Genomic DNA, 13,476 nt, shown 5'->3' on the forward strand with positions numbered 1-13,476 from the left:
CTGCCATCTTTTTTCAAAGTGAATAACCAAGGATCAGTGAAGAAAGACACAGTTTCTTAGTCATGCATTTTAAGAAAGGGAGGAGGAAAAAAAAATTCAAATCAAATTCTTGAAACCCAGGGGGCTGAAGAGGAAAAAATACACTAACGGTATTTAGAAAATGTTGTCAGATGCCCACCACTGTCACAGTTACTCTCTCTTAATCAGTAACACAGAGATTCAGCAAAATGGGAACCTTCATGATTTTCACCTAAGAGACTTCAAGCAAAGGTGCTACTACTCTAAAGCAGGGAGTGATACAAGCCAGTTGTCAGAAAGCAGATTGAAAGTGTATGCAGGTAGGAATGTAGTATATACTAGCATTGACCTGTTTTTTACATTTCTGTGAAATCAAAGTTCAAAACCCACATGCAGTGGTAAGGAAAACACACTCCATTTCCCCAAGCTGCAGCACCTGCTGCAGTCTTACTGGGATGTGCTGGCAATCACTCCATCCCGCCAGGAGCTCACAGCAAATGGAGGCTCTTTCTCACCGGGAAGGCCAGCAGTTGATCAAGGCCAAGCAGGGAGACATGAGAATGGCTAACCTGACAGCCAAGGCTTGATTAGTCTGTGGAGGAAAGAAATCATTCTTGATATACCGAGAAGTGAGTCACTGACAAATGTCCAGAGCCTTACACCTGCACAAAGTAGCTTTCTTACTTTTCTTTATATTTTAGCAATTAACATACCACCAGATAAAAAACCACTGGGTATTTCCTCCCCTCCCTGTAACTGACCAGAGATGTGCAACCCAGTGTACACTGCTTTGGAAAGCAAAGCGATAGATCAATGAGAAAATAAGCCTTTGGCCGGGCGCGGTGGCTCAAGCCTGTAATCCCAGCACTTTGGGAGGCCGAGACGGGCGGATCACAAGGTCAGGAGGTCGAGACCATCCTGGCTAACACAGTGAAACCCCGTCTCCACTTAAAAAAAATACAAAAAACTAGCCGGGCGAGATGGCGGGCGCCTGTAGTCCCAGCTACTCGGGAGGCTGAGGCAGGAGAATGGCGTGGACCCGGGAGGCGGAGCTTGCAGTGAGCTGAGATCCGGCCACTGCACTCCAGCCTGGGCGACAGAGCGAGACTCTGTCTCAAAAAAAAAAAAAAAAGAAAGAAAATAAGCCTTAATTCACCTCACCCACACCTCCTATACACATTGTCCCTTGAAAGCCTGTTTACCGATTACCTGTCTTCAACACCCTTCACAGACTTGGAGAATTCAAAACGGGGACACCGGAACAGGAAACATAAATCACCGGAAACGCTAATACAAAATATTAAAACAATAAAATATGAGTGAATTATTTTTCCTCCTCGTTATTCCCAATACAATTTAATTCTGTTTCTGTAAAGGGCTGCGGAAGGAAACGGCGAAAATAAATAAAATGACTTCAGGAAAAGAAAACTTTGCTCACGTGTTTGGAAAATACTGAAGCCCCAAAAGTAGTCTCTGGGGGCCAATACGTCATTGTCCTTGAGGCCTCTGGAAGGTCAAGACTGGAGGCTACTTAGAAACTGGTAACTCAAAGATCTCGTTGGGACAATTTCTGCCAAAAACAGCAATGACAGACAAATACGTGTTATGAGAATACTACTTCGCTTTTTTTCAGGTTTATGCAGCCTTGGTGATTTCAAAAGAAATGTTTTGTGTATAAAACAACATAATAAAAGAGAATCCTGCTACTTGACAGGGTTTCCTTTAACGGAAAGACTTTTTCACGCCCATAAACATTTGATGCCCACATCTGTTAGAGATAAAATGAGAGTATAACTTCCCTTTTGGATGAAGATATTCAGGGTTCTGAGAGCCCATATAACATGCTTAATGGAGACAGCAAAAAATGCTGTAGATAAAGTTTCCCTGATTAAATTAGTACTCTATTGGAATTTAAAATTTTATGGACTGCCTCAGGTATTTTATATATGGCTTTGGGAGTGTGTTTATATTTTAATTCTAGTGTATAGCTTGCTATTGTCATTTTAGGAAATCAAAGAGGCTGCTAGATTTGTAGATTTTTGAGGAACCTCGATATTATTCTTTACGATGGCTGTACTAGTTCACAATCCCAACAGTGTATAAGGGTTCACATTTTTTTTTGCATCCTCACCTGCAATTGTTAGTTTTTTGTCTTTTTGATAATAGCCATTATAAATGTGGTGAAATGATATCTCATTGTGGCTTTGAGTTGCATTTCCTTGGTGATTAGCGATGTTGAACATTTTTAACATAGTTCTTGGCCATCTGTATGTCTTCTTTTGAGAAGTGTCTGTACAGATCATTAACCCGTTTTTAAATCAGAGTGTGTGGAAGCTAAAAAAGTTAACCTTATAGAAGTAGAGAGTAGAACAGTGGTTACTATAGGCTGGGAATGGTAGTAGGCTTGGAGGGTTAGTGAGAGACTTGTTAAAGAATAAAAAATTACAGCCTGATAGGAGGAGTAAGTGTTCTATAGTATTATCGGGTGGCTACAGTAAACAATTATATATTTTCAAATAGCTAGAAGAGAGGATTTATGTTCTCTACACAAATGTTTGAGGTGATAAATATGCTAATTATCCACATTTGATCTTTAATACATTGTATGTATTAAAACTCTCTACATACCTCATAAATATGTACAATATATTTTGTTTTTTATTTTGGAGATGGGGTCTCCCTCTGTCACCCAGGCTGGAGTGCAGTGGTGCAATTATAGCTCACTGCAGCCTCCAACTTCTGGGCTCAAGCAATCTTCCCACCTCAGCCTCCCGAGTAGCCGGGACTACAGGGGTATGCCATCATGCCCAGCTAATTTATTTATTTTTATTTTTTGTAGAGGCAGGGTCTCAGTATATTGCCCAGACTGGTCACAAACTCCTAGTCTCAAGCGATCCTCCCACCTCAGCCTAGCAAAGTGCTGGGATTACAGGCAAGAGCCACCACACCTGGCCTATGTGTACAATTATTATTTCAAATTTTTAAAAAAGTCTTCTATATTACAAAATATTTTAAAAGATTTTCCCAGAGAAGCAATGCTATTCACTTATTAGATAGCGGGAGCCTAGAAGAGCCATCCTGCTCCTCTCGTTCACCGCCATCTGCAGGGCCACCACAGCCCGACTTTGCCGTGCAAGGCCAGCTGGTGGTGCCTCCTCTGCATGGGGAAGCCAGCCTCCCTAAGTGCTTTTCCTATAGGTGGGGATAAGATTCCTTGGTTCTTTGACATCAAAGAACCCTGCAATACCTATCCACTCGTCTCAGAGAAAAACTCCTGGGATTATTTAATGAATTTATTATTATTATTATTATTATTATTATTATTTAGAGATAGGGTGTCACTTGGTTACCCAGGTTGGAGTGAGGTCATAGCTCATTGCAGCTTCAAACTCCCAGGCTCAAAAGATCCTCCCATCTCAGCCTCTTGACTTGCTCAGACTACAAGGATGTGCTACCACGCCCAGGTAATTTATTTATCTATTTTATCTGTAGAGATGAGGTCTTGCTACTTTGCCCAGGCTGGTCTTGAACTCCTGGCCTTAAACAGTCCTCCTGCCTCAGCACCCAAAGTGCTGGGATCACAGGTGTGAGCCACCATGTTGGACTCAAGTCTGGTCTACCATGCCCAGCTAATTTATTTACTTTTTATTTACAGAGATGGGTTTTGATATTGTGCCCAGGCTGGTCTTGAACTCCTGGCCTTAAGCAATCGTACTGCCTCAGCTCCCAAAGTGCTGAAATCACAGGTGTGAGCCACTATGTTGGGCTCAAGTCGAGGCATTATTGAACAGGATCTGGCTCTCTCTCTGGTGAGAGCTCCCACTATCTTCTCACTTGCTCTGGTTCTGCCTCCCTGACTTCCTTGCTGTTTCTCCAGCACGTCTGTGCTCTGTCCCCACTTCCTAGGATACCCTTTCCCCTACCTGCGTGGCTAATTCCCTCACATCGTTCAGTTGCCTCACATGTCACCTTCTCAGCCAACACCTCCCTGACGTCCCTATCCCCAGGCTCCTGGTCCTCCTTACCCAAATTTTTCTTCTTCCATATTCCTTATTTTCCTACAAATTATACAATTTGCATTTTATTAAGGGTATTATTTATTGCCTGTGTTTCCCACCAGGATCTAAGCTTCACAAGGCCAGGGGAACTGGGTCTTGAACAGGCCATGACATATAGTAGTCTCAATACATATTTTGATGAATAAATAATACATTAATTAATAAATGTCAGAGTAAAATAACTATTTCAAATCTCCAATACTGTTGCAATGCCTCTTCTGGCAGAACTGCAAAGCTCCTCATTCTCGTCTCAGGACCATTGAATTTTCTGCTTCCTCTGCTTGAAACGCTTTTCCCCCGGAACTTCGTGACACTGCTCCCCTCTCCAGATTCACATCTGAGTTCAAGCATCATTGCCTTTAAGAGAAGAACTCGGCCGGGCACGGTGGCTCAAGCCTGTAATTCCAGCACTTTGGGAGGCCGAGACGGGTGGATCACGAGGTCAGGAGATCGAGACCATCCTGGCTAACACGGTGAAACCCCGTCTCTACTAAAAAAATACAAAAATCTAGCCGGGCGAGGTGGCGGGCGCCTGTAGTCCCAGCTACTCCGGAGGCTGAGGCAGGAGAATGGCGTAAACCCGGGAGGCGGAGCTTGCAATGAGCTGAGATCCGGCCACTGCACTCCAGCCTGGGCGACAGAGCGAGACTCCGTCTCAAAAAAAAAAAAAGAGAAGAACTCGGTGACTGCCCACACCATGCAGCCTTTGCTCTTCACCCTCTCTTCTCTATGGCATTTGCCTTCTCATCTTCCTTATCACACTAATAAATATCTAAAGGAATTTTTTTTTTAAGTTTTGTAAATATTTGTTGTTGTTGTTGTTGTTGAGACGGGGTCTCGCTCTGTTGCCCAGGGTGGAGTGCAGTGGCGTAATCTCTGCTCACTGCAAACTCTCTGCCTCCCAGGTTCAAGTGATTCTCCTGCCTCAGCCTCCCAAACAGCTGGGATTACAGGCACCCGCCACCACGCTCAGCTAATTTTTGTATTTTTGTAGAGACAGGGTTTCACCATGTTGGCCAGGCTGGTCTCGAACTCCTGACCTCAAGTAATCCGCCCGACTCGGCCTCCCAAAGTGCTGGAATTACAGGCCTTAGCCACCATGCCCGGCCTTGCAAACATGTTTTGATATCTTTCCCTTTCCAATAGAATATGAACGTGGGGGCATAGACAGTCTTATTAATCACCATATTCCCAGTGCCCAGCAAGTGCCTGGTATACTATAGAGGCATAATAATTATTTGTTATTTTGTTGACTAACTGAATACTGAATGATTAACAGCCACCTGGTACAAGTTATCAGGACTTTAGTTACATATCTCCCCTGAGCATACCTTCACGGCAAAATGGTGATGAGCTAATGATCTCTGGGGAAGACTTTGAGAACTACTACTTAAATTCCTCCTACTCATTTCCTTCACCCAGGATCAGGTGAGTGTATGGCACCAGTGATGTTTTCATGTAATTTACTATGCATGACTATATGTATGTATGTATATACATAAAATGAATATGTTACTGTGTAATTTACTATCTATGACTCTTAGGGCAATAGAAGAACCGTGACTTTTTATCTGGAGGTTTGATAACCTTTGTAAATCCAGCTATAAATAAATATTTATCCAGAAAGCCATCCAAGTTAGTCCCATTGATAGCAGCCCCTGGTTTGCCAATTTGGACTTGTAACATCAGGGCCCATGAATCACATCCTGGGCCACTTGTGAAAATCTTCCTGTGATGTCAGTTTCAGAAACTCTGAATTACCATGAATATCATAAATATAAATCTTAGACCCACCTCCTTCTCAATACAGAATGAAATGTTGAATTATGATGGTGATAAACAAGCTTTTGGTTGACATGAAGGACTGGATTGTTAAACTGGATAAATTTTCATCCCCTATTAGTGTGCTATTTTATGTGTCAGTAATAGAAAGTTATTTGAGTTTTTTGGGACTCGGTTTCCTCATCTGTAATACAAAGCATTGGAATTAATGACGTGTAAAATTCCCTTTCTATGAGAGAATCAGAACCAATGAAATTAAACTCTTTTTATTTTATGTTCTTTCATTTTTCATAGGCTTAATTTAACAATCTAGAGACTTCGTGTCTGTTTCCTTGAAAATTATCCTATAGAGTCATTGAATTTTTGAGAGTGTGAATTATTTTACATCACTTCTCACAGTGCGTAACCAAGAAGCACTCAACGGACCTTAGTCCCTCACCCCATCGCCTTCCAGGTATAAGAATCTTATGTGCCTGCTGCTTCAACTCTTTCACTTTACAAATGAAGTGATGGAGACTAACAGAAGTTAAGAGACTTGCCAAGGGTCACCCAGCTAGTAAGAGACAGAACTTAAAGGAGAGGTCATGTATTCTGATTGTATGTGGGTTCTAGCAACTCCAGCCGGCTACCTTTATTCTGTCTTTTGCAGTTACCAAAGCTGAGTAAACAAGATAAGTATCCTTATTTCCTCTGAGCTCAAACATTTCTAAATGAAACAAAAATGCTTTCCGTGGTGCTAACATTTATAAGGCAGGCATGTAACAACATCCTATTTAGAACCAAGACTGATTTTGACTGGCAGATATAAAATATTTGCAAAATATCTTTATGTTTTTAAAATGACTAGGATAATTTGGCAGAATGATCTGATGTGTTTGTAAAAGAAAAAAAAGTACAACCTACATTAACGAGTTTGGGATAATTAAGAAACCATATTCATTTAAGGAAAAGTTAGTTTGCTATAGAATTTCAAAAATTACTATAGCATATCTACACTTATTTATAAATTGAAGCAGCTACATCCTTTAAGAAAAAAAAAGGAAGGTAAACAGTTTTCTCTGAATTGGTCTTCATTGATATTTTCAAATTACGTATTGTGAAATATGCTTTGGGGCTGGGCGCCATGGCTCATGCCTGTAATCCCAACACTTTGGGAGGCTAAGACTTGAGGCTAGGAGTTCAAGACCAGCCTGGCCAACATGGTGAAACCCCATCTCTACTAAAAATACAAAAACTAGCCAGGCGTGGTGGCAGGTGACTATAATCCCAGCTACCGGGAGGCTGAGGCAGGAGAATCGCTTGAACCCAGAAGGCCGAGGTTGCAGTGAGCTGAGATCACACCATTGCACTCCAGCCTGGGTGACAGAGTGAGACTCTGTCTTAAAAAAAAAATGCTTTGGGACATAATAAAAAAAAAATGTAATTATTCTACCTTAAAATATAGTAGGATGATAATTAAACGGGTGATCCTCAACTTTTGCTTCACTCTGGAGTCACCCATGGGACTTTTAAAAATAAAAATACCAATACCTGGATCCTCTCTCAAAGACTCTGATTTAATTGGTCTGACATGTGACCTGAGCGTGATGTTTTTCTATTAATTTGATCATGTTAATTTACCTGGTATTGAGACCTACTAAAATTTTATTTTTTTATGAGGAATTGTATTATATATCATAAGGAACTGTAAATAAAATACATCAATTTATATTTATAATTGAAAGGTATTTTGAATTTCCTATAATATTTTGAGAGGAGAAAACCTGGGGAAGTAATAATAGAAATTAATGAATGACCATGAGAATTAGCAGCAGAGTAATCAAACAGTATACATTTATTAAGCAACTACTCCAGAAAGGGAACTGTATTTCACCTCCATGGGTGACTGGAGCACCTTCTATCCAAAAGGGCCTATAATCAAGGCTGGGAGAGGTAAAACATACATGTATGTATAAAGATAATGGGCAGAACTAATGAGCAATAAAGAAATACTTGAGTGATTCGTGACTTCAAATATTTATGCCTTGTCCATTTCTAGTGATTGAACACAGCCATGATTCCCTTCACTACTTTTCTTTTCCATCTACTTTCAATTCCTATTCTACTTTATGTCTATTTTATGGCCAATCTCTAGCACCTGGCTACTCAAAGGTGTTCCATGGACCAGCAGCCTCAGCATCACCTGGGAGCTTGTTAGAAAGGCAGCATCTCAACCCCACCTTATACCCACAGAATCTCAATCTGCATTTAACTAGGTCCCTATATGATTAATATAAATACTTAAGTTTGAGTAGTACTGCTCTGGTAGACACTGATCTCTTAACATCTATCAAATATACCATATTAATATTACTCATAATACATTATGTACTACAATACAGCTCAATCTCTAACGGAGGGTTTTGTTTTCAATGCCTTATGCAGGTTTTTGCAGTAGTAGTGGAGGATTTCCTTGAATAGGAAAAACTGAGTTCTTTAGAATGTTTTATTTGTGAACAGGAATTATTTCCTATCTGTGAGTAACTGCTAAAATGTGTGATATTGATAATGAGACCACAGGAGAACAATGGAAGATGCAATTTCTTCAGGCTAAAGGATTCAGAGAAGGTGTCACAGGGAAGATGGGACAGAAATGAGCATTAAGGGGTGATTAGATTTAGGAAATTAAAAAAATAGATAAACATTTCAAATAGGAAAAAAAAATAGCAAAAGTAAAAGCCCTGACTAGAGTAGGAGGGTTTAGGATGGTGTGGCTCGAAGATGGTGCCAGTCATTCTCACCCCCTTGTATTCACGCTCCTGTGTCATTACCACTTTAATTAAGACTGATCTGTGTCAAAAATATAATATTGCTGAAATAACAGAGTGTGATTTCTGGGGCTATATCTTAAAAGACGCTGTAATGTAATTTTTTAAAATTTAGAATATAAGACATTGTGGCTTATGTTTTGTTTTCTCGCCTCACTTGCTCTGTGAGGAGCAGCCTCCATGGCATGAGGTGAGGTCTAAAGCAATACCAGCACCAATTCGCCAGCTCGACAGGGAACCACCCACTGTATGAGGATCCTGTAGACCCAGTTGAGCCTTCAGATGAATAATCCAGATCAGCATTGTAAGTGCAACTTCATAAAACACCCTAAAGCAAGAACTACCAAAATAAGCCACTCCCCAAACTCTGTCCCACAGAAACTACAAGATTTAAACAGCAAATTCTATTATTGTGTTAAGAACACACTTTAGAGATAATCTGTTGTTAGTCATCAGTAACTCATATTAGTAGCAAATAATCAATACAGTTTATTTGGAAGATGGTGAGTAAATCAGTGTGGCTTTAATGGAGAGTTTATAGACTGGGGGTTGTAAGTTAAGATACCTCCAGGGTTCTGGTAGAATTACATGAGTGAAGTGACTCCTTCCCGAGTCAGAGAGAAAATAGGGAGTGGCAGAGGCTGTGTCAACGTGGTAAGCACAGGCCTTGCCACTCCTGCTAGTAAAGCCCATTGCTATCGCCATTCTGGGCAGGTCCATGCAGAGCTGAGAACGTGAGAAATCTCAGCCAGAAGATATAGCAGTGGTCATGGTTTGGTGTCACAATGTGGAATAATTAGAATAACAGACCCTTATTCTGTCAAGAAGGGTATCTCCTAGGTTTTCTTGTAGAATTCTAACAGCTTGAGGTCTTACATTTAAATCTGTAATCAATCTTGCGTTAATTTTTGTATTTGGTGAAAAGCAGAGGTTCAGTTTCACGCTCTGCATGTAGCTAGCCAGCTATCCCAGCACCATTTATTGAATAGGGTGTCCTTTCCCCATTGCTAATTTTTGTCAACTTTGTCAAAGATCAGATAATTAATTGCAGGTGCGTGGCTTTATTTCTGGGTTCTCTGTTCCATTAGTCTATGTGTCTCTTTTGCACCAATACTATGATGCTTACTTACTGTGGCCTTATAGTATAGTTCGAAGATGGATAACGTAAAGCCTCTGGCTTTGTTCTTTTGCTTAGGATTGCTTTGTCTATTTTGAATCTTTTTTTGTTTTTTGGTTCCATATGAATTTTAGAATAGTTTTTTCTAATTCTGTGAAAAGTAACGTTGATTTTCCTTGGCAAATAATTTATGGCTAAGTCCCTAAAAGTGAGAGCAACAATAAAAACTGACAAGTGGGATCTAATTAAACTAAAAAGCCTCTTGACAGTAAAAGAAACTATCAACAGAGTAAACAGATAACCTACAGAATGGGAGAAAATATTCATAAACTATGTATCCAACAAAGGTCTAATATCCAGAATTTATAAGAACTTAAACAACTCAACAACAACAACAACAAAATAATCCCTTAAAAACGGGCAAAGGATATGAACAGACTCTTCTCAAAAGAAGACATACAAGTGGCCAAGAAACATATGAAAAAATACTAATCATCACTAAATGTCAGAGAAATGCTGATTAAAACCACAATGAAATATCATCTCACACAAGTCAGAATGACCATTAACAAAACGTCAGAAAAAATAACAAATGCTGGCATGGTTGCAGAGAAAAGGGAATACTTACACACTGTTTGTGGGAATGTAAATTAGTTCAGCAACTGTGGAAAGCAGGTTGGAGATTTCTCAGAGAACTTAAAACAGAACTACCATTTGACCCAGCAATCCCATTACTGGGTACATACCTAAAGGAAAACAAATCATTCTACCGAAAAGATATATGCACTTGTATGTTCATCACACCACTGTTCACAATAGCAAAGACATGGAATCAACCTAGATGCCCATCAGTGGTAGACTGGATAAAGGAAATGTGGTACATATACACTCTGGAATACTATGCAGCCATAAAAAAGAATAAAATCATGTCTTTTGCAGTACCATGGATGCGGCTGGAGGCCATTATCCTAAGCAAATTAATGTAGGAACAGGAAACCAAATACCACATGTTCTTACTTATAAGTGGGAGCTAAACATTGAGTACTCATGGATATAAAGATGTGAATAATAGACACTAGGGACTACTGGCTGGGGAGAAAGAGACGGGGTATAGGCTGACAAATTACCTATTGGGTACTATTTACTACCTGGGTGATGAGACCGTCTGCACCCTAAACTTCAGCATCACCCAATATGCTCCAGTAACAAACCTGCATATGTACTCCCTGAATCTAAAATTAAAGTCAAAATTACTTTAAAAAAATCTTATTCTGGAGGCAATCATCAATTCATAACTATATTAAGGATATTTTCTCTGGAAATGTTACCTACAATACACTGAAAGGAGAAAGTACGGAGAGGAAAAGAATAGTTTAGAGATATTTTAATCATGAAAACTTGAAGACATTGGAATATGAGCTCGAGTTATAGAAATATGAATGAAGATGTTATCCTTAAAAGAAGTAAATATATAATAATAAGGTTATGAATAATTGAAAGTAGAATACCTCAATTAAGATGTTCTCCTATACTTTTTCTTTAAATCTCACTAAATTTTTAGTGCCCTGTTAAAATGTAAGCTCCATCAGGACATCAGCTCCATACTTGTGTACATGACTTATTGCGTACAAAACCTAGAATGCAAATTTTTGTCTAGAAAATCGTGGATAATACTGTAGGTTTCCAGGTCATAGTCTCTATCACAACTACTAAACTCTGCCACTGTGGCACAAAAGCTGCTATGGACAATACATAAATAAATGTGATGTGCTCCAATGAAACTTACAAAAAGAAGAATGGGCCAGATTTGGCTCAGGGGCTGTAGTTTGCCAATTCATGGGCTGGACTAGTGGAGGTCAGCGGTTCTCAAAATTTGGTTCCCAGATCAGCAGAACCAACATGAGCATTGCCTGTTAAAAAGCTGAATGGGGGCTCACCTCCCTTTCTAACTCCGCTGCGGCCATGGCTCCAGTGAAAAAACTTGTGGCGAAGGGGGGCAAAAAAAAGAAGCAGGTTCTGAAGTTCACTCTTGATTGCACCCACCCTGTAGAAGATGGAATCATGGATGCTGCCAATTTTGAGCAGTTTTTGCAAGAAAGGATCAAAGTGAACAGAAAAGCTGGGAACCTTGGTGGAGGGGTGGTGACCATTGAAAGGAGCAAGAGCAAGATCACCATGACATCTGAGGTGCCTTTCTCCAAAAGGTATTTGAAATATCTCACCAAAAAATATTTGAAGAAGAATAATCTACGTGACTGTTTGCGCGTAGTTGCTAACTGCAAAGAGAGCTACGAATTACGTTACTTCCAGATTAACCAGGATGAAGAAGAGGAGGAAGATGAGGATTAAATTTCATTTATCCGGAATATTTTGTATGAGTTCTTGAATAAAACTTGGGAACCAAAAAAAAAAAAAAAAAAAAAAAAAAAAAAAAAAAAAAAAAAAAAAAAAAAAAGGTGAATGGGGCTCAGTGATCTGTATTTTAATAGGTCCTCCAGGTGGTGAATACTGGTTTGAGAAACATTTGTGTAGGTACTCAATAACACTTACATGATAGATGAATGAATTAATGATTTATATCTCCATACATGCTAACTTTTGTCTCTATTACAATCATATATAAGATAGTATTTGGGATCACAAAATTATGTGTGTGGTTGTTAAGTCCAGCTCTGGGTATTAATATTTCATGGTATCCCACAAAGCATGCCATGGCTTGCAGGCATTTTACCAGCTAACGGACTTTGAAAACCACTAATCTAATACAGCTGCCTTGTTTTTAAAGAAAACAAAATTGAGGCCTTCTACAGTTAATTAACTTGGCCAAGTTACATGTAAATGCTGAGAGAGTTAAGAAAAAACACGCATCTTTATGTAAATAAATATGCCTCACACATAATCTTACGTGTTTGGGCTTGCCAGAGAAACCAAACATTCAGGGGGAAAAATAAGAGAAAGAAATAAAAGAAACGGGCAGACTGCTAAGCTCAGCAAATCTTGCAGCAAAGGCACTTCAGAGCCGAGTTGGGGCAGCGGCAGAGCGGGGATTCCATGCCCCAAGGGAACAGATGCCCCTGCGAAACCGTGGCCAGTGCCGCGTCCTTGCAGCCTGATGCCCCCTCACATTGGGGACTCTGGATCACTCCCACCTCCTTTGGGTTGCTCTCTGAGAGAGCTCCTGGTATTATGTCAGACAGGAGGCAAGACTAGATTGCAGATCTAGACAGCAGCATGCGGAGGCTTGCACTGTGAATTTTAGCTCCAAAACTGCAAGAACAAACCAGCAATCCCGAGAGGACCCACAGACCCTCTGAAGGAAGCAGACTGCTCCTGCAGGACCTGAGAGACCCCCAAATATTGAGTGCCCCAACTGCGGAACTGAGAAAGCGAGACCCTCCTCTCCCAAACACACACCCACACTGGAGAAGCTGAAGGTCTGTTTGCAGAAATTTCTGACTTTACCTGGAGCTGAGCCAAGTTAGTGAGTCAAGTGAAGGTAGAGGGGGATAGAGGAAGCAGCAGAAGGGCCCTGGGGGCTTGCTGGGTCCCCAACCAGCCCAGTCCTGCCTTGTACCACAAGGATCCATTGGAAGGATAGCCAGAGGAGCAGGGGATAAAACTCCATAGGGAGAACGAATTCTCTAGCGAACTTTGTAACAATTTGAATGGGCTGAGAAGCCTCCTGGCCAGAACC

General features: G+C 40.4%; 1 protein-coding gene and 1 pseudogene across 7 annotated transcripts in view; one reads left to right on the forward strand and one right to left on the reverse strand.

The window, feature by feature from the left end:
- Positions 1 to 13,476, reverse strand: part of MACROD2 (mono-ADP ribosylhydrolase 2) — a 2,180,049-nt gene that overhangs the window by 344,018 nt on the left and 1,822,555 nt on the right. The gene's annotated exons all lie outside the window — the stretch shown is intronic.
- LOC104670079 lies at positions 11,717 to 12,237 on the forward strand (annotated as a pseudogene). The gene has a single exon (XR_749093.2). The product of XR_749093.2 is annotated as a 60S ribosomal protein L22 pseudogene (transcript).

This window comes from Rhinopithecus roxellana, chromosome 13 (genome assembly GCF_007565055.1).
Source record: "Rhinopithecus roxellana isolate Shanxi Qingling chromosome 13, ASM756505v1, whole genome shotgun sequence".
NCBI classification, from domain to species: domain Eukaryota; kingdom Metazoa; phylum Chordata; class Mammalia; order Primates; family Cercopithecidae; genus Rhinopithecus; species Rhinopithecus roxellana.